The following is a 4,121-nucleotide window of genomic DNA, read 5'->3' as shown; positions in this document are numbered from 1 at the left end:
TTATTCATCTCATATGCATACGTGTATACTGTACTCTATATCATCGACTGCATCCTTATGTAATACATGTATCACTAGCCACTTTAACTATGCCACTTTGTTTACATACTCATCTCATATGTATATACTGTACTCGATACCATCTACTGTATCTTGCCTATGCTGCTCTGTACCATCACTCATTCATATATCCTTATGTACATATTCTTTATCCCCTTACACTGTGTATAAGACAGTAGTTTTGGAATTGTTAGTTAGATTACTTGTTGGTTATTACTGCATTGTCGGAACTAGAAGCACAAGCATTTCGCTACACTCGCATTAACATCTGCTAAGAATGTGTATGTGACAAATAAAATTTGATTTGATTTGATTTGGGTTATTGGGGAAAAACGTCTCTGAGCTGTCATACATAAACACACCGAAACCAATAGTGGGAATGATTAATAATTATTATCAATAATTATTAGGTAATCCTCGGATTAAACCTAATCTAAGGTTACAATACTCACCCTCCCATTATGGCCACCACAGTGTTAGCCGTAAACTCCCAGGTTCTGTGGGGCCCACTCTACACCACTATTCCCTTGCTCTGATACAACCTCAAGTGGAAAAGGAGGTGTCTACACTCTTTAACCTCAACACAAGGCCTACATTATATTTCAAAACAAATCTATGGGGACCATGAGGCCCTTTGCTCCATAGAAATATAATCTCTAGAAAGGGCTTGGAACCTTTAACCCTGGCAATTTGACTGATAAACTGAATTGATTCTATTTCTATGCTTTGCTCCACTAGGAATACGTCAAGTCTACTGTGACCAGACACATATCCACCCCCCCTCTCTCTCTCTCTCTCTCTCTCTCTCTCTCTCTCTCTCTCTCTCTCTCTATCTCTCTCTCTCTCTCCTCTCTCTCTCTCTCTCTCTCTCTCTCTCTCTCCTCTCTCTCTCTCTCTCTCTCTCTCTCTCTCTCTCTCTCTCTCCCCTCCTCCCCTCCCTCCCTGTTTAAATTGACCAGATGGTGACATTTGAAATGACTCATCTCTTTTTAGAACATTCTCTCTCTGGATCTATCCAATATAATGTACCAGGTTCACCACCAGGACACATGGTGCGTGGAGAGGTGTTAATATCAAGCCAACCGTTTCTCTGCTTAAACTGCTATGATTCATCCTAACAGTTCATCCATTCCAGGCTCACTACCACAGCTCTTCCAGTTCCAACCTGTTGCCTCATTCAATCCAAAGACAACTTCCACACTGAATGGACAATGAAGTTGTTGAAAGGACTTTTTGTTGTTGTTGTACTTTACCCGTTTTCCGATCATGTCTCATCGCTGCTGCAACTCCCCAACAGGCTCGGGACGCAAAGATCGAGTCATGCGTCCTCCGAAACATGACCCGCCAAACTGCGCTTCTTAACACCCGCACTCTTAACTTCTCTAGGGTAGGGGGCAGCATTGGGAATTTTGGATGAAAAGCGTGCCCAAATTCAACTGCCAGCTACTCAGCCATAAAAGCTATAATATGCATATAATTAGTAGAGTTAGTAGATTAGTAAACTCTGAAGTTTCTAGAACTGTTTGAATGATGTTTGTGAGTATAACAGAACTCATAGGGCAGCAAAAACCTCCAACCAGGAAGTGGGAAATCTGAGGTTTGTAGTTTTTCAACTCTTTGCCTATCGAATATACAGTGTCTATGGGGTCATATTGCACTTCCTAAGGCTTTTACTAGATGTCAACAGTCTTTAGAGCTTTGTTTGAGGCTTCTACTGTGAAGTGGGGGCGAATGAGAGGGGAATGAGTCAGAGGTCTGCCAGAGAGTCATGAGCTGACCACGCGCGTTCAAGTGAGAGTTAGCTTGCGTTCCATTGCAATTCTAAAGACAAAGGAATTCTCTGGTTGGAACATTATTGAAGATTTATTTTAAAAACATCCTAAAGATTGAATCTTTACATCGTTTGACATGTTTCTACGGACTGTAACGGAAACTTTTGACTTTTTGTCTGCACCTAGTGAACACGCCTCATGAATTTTGATTACTGGGCTAAACTCGCAAACAAAAAGGAGATATTTGGACATAACTGATGGACTTTATCGAACAAATCAAACATTTATTGTGGAACTGGGATTCCTGGGAGTGCATTCTGATGAAGCTCATCAAAGGTAAGTGAATATTTATAATGCTATTTCTGACTTCTGTTGACTACACAACATGGCGGATATCTGTTTGGGTTGTTTTGGTCTTTGAGCGCTGTACTCAGATTATTGCATGGTGTGCTTTTTTCATAAAGTTTTTTTGAAATCTGACACAGCGGTTGCATTAAGGAGAAGTGGATCTAAAATTCCATGCATAACACTTGTATCTTTTAGCAATGATTATGAGTATTTCTGTAAATTGATGTGGCTCTCTGCAAAATCACCGGATGTTTTGGAACTACTGAAAATAACGCGCCAATGTAAACTGAGATTTTTGGATATAAATATGAACTTTACCAAACAAGACATACATGTATTGTGTAACATGAAGTCCTATGAGTGTCATCTGATGAAGATCATCAAAGATTAGTGATTAATTTTATCTCTATTTCTGCTTTTTATGACTCCTCTCTTTGGCTGGAAAAATGGCTGTGTTTTTCTGTGACTTGGCTCTGACCTAACATGATCGTTTGGTGTGCTTTCGTCATAAAGCCTTTTTGAAATCGGACACTGTGGCTGGATTTACAACAAGTGTATCTTTAAAATGGTGTAAAATACTAGGAATTTTAATTATGGGATTTCTGTTGTTTTAAATTTGCCGCCCTGCAGTTTCACTGGCTGGTGACGAGGTGGGACGCTAGTTCAACTGACGACTGAGGCCAGTCGCTAGAGAGCGATGAGCCAAGTAAAGCACCACTGGCCAAACCCTCCCTGACCATTTTGCACTCCTGATCACAGCTGGTTGTGATACAGCCCGGGATCGATCATGGGTTTGTAGTGACACCTCTAGCACTTCAATGCAGTGCCTTAGACCGCTGCGACACTCAGGAGGCCTAAAACAGGAACTTTTAGACTTTTACTGAAGTAGTATTTTACTTGAATCATTTTCTATTAAGGTATCTTTACTTATACTCAAAAATGACAATTTAGTACTTTCTCCAAGACTAGTGACAAGAGATTACTGAAGAGGCTTGTGTGACAGACAGACAGACAGACAACTTTACTCTCCTTTTCTCCCCTTTCTTTCCAAGCTGTGTCTTGACAACACAGGAAGTGATGCTGCATATTGACAATACAGGAAGTGATGCTGCATCTTGACAACACAGGAAGTGATGCTGCATATGGACAACACAGGAAGTGATGCTGCATCTTGACAACACAGGGAGTGATGCTGCATCTTGACAACACAGGAAGTGATGCTGCATCTTGACAACACAAGAAGTGATGCTGCATCTTGACAACACAGGAAGTGATGCTGCATATTGACAACACAGGAAGTGATGCTGCATCTTGACAACACAGGAGGTGATGCTGCATCTTGACAACACAGGGAGTGATGCTGCATCTTGACAACACAGGGAGTGATGCTGCATCTTGACAACACAGGAAGTGATGCTGCATCTTGACAACACAGGAAGTTGCTGCATATTGACAACACAGGAAGTGATGCTGCATCTTGACAACACAGGAGGTGATGCTGCATCTTGACAACACAGGAAGTGATGCTGCATCTTGACAACACAGGGAGTGAAGCTGCATCTTAACAACACAGGAAGTGATGCTGCATCTTGACAACATAGGGAGTGATGCTGCATCTTGACAACACAGGAAGTGATGCTGCATCTTGACAACACAGGAAGTGATGCTGCATCTTGACAACACAGGAAGTGATGCTGCATCTTGACAACACAGGGGGTGAAAGCTGCATCTTAACAACACAGGGAGTGATGCTGCATCTTGACAACACAGGGAGTGATGCTGCATCTTGACAACACAGGAGGTGATGTGATGCTGATGCATCTTGACAACACAGGAAGTGAAAAAAGCCACTGTACATTTGAAGTTGACTGTTATTAGGAGTAGGCTGGCTTGCTGGGTTCTCCATATTACGCCACACGTTATGTTTTTTTCCGGCAGGAT

The 4,121-nt window shown here is 41.8% G+C and overlaps 1 long non-coding RNA gene across 1 annotated transcript; it reads left to right on the top strand.

The window, feature by feature from the left end:
- The first annotated feature begins 2,911 nt into the window (after nt 1-2,911).
- LOC121843233 lies at nt 2,912-3,620 on the top strand. The gene is made up of 2 exons (XR_006081475.1): nt 2,912-2,971; nt 3,233-3,620. It is a non-coding gene; the product is annotated as an uncharacterized LOC121843233 (long non-coding RNA).
- The last annotated feature ends 501 nt before the right edge of the window (nt 3,621-4,121 follow it).

This window comes from Oncorhynchus tshawytscha, unplaced genomic scaffold (assembly GCF_018296145.1).
Source record: "Oncorhynchus tshawytscha isolate Ot180627B unplaced genomic scaffold, Otsh_v2.0 Un_contig_10691_pilon_pilon, whole genome shotgun sequence".
Taxonomy (NCBI): Eukaryota; Metazoa; Chordata; class Actinopteri; order Salmoniformes; family Salmonidae; genus Oncorhynchus; species Oncorhynchus tshawytscha.
The sequence above is the reverse complement of the archived record's forward strand: the minus strand, read 5'-3'. Positions and strand labels throughout refer to the sequence as shown.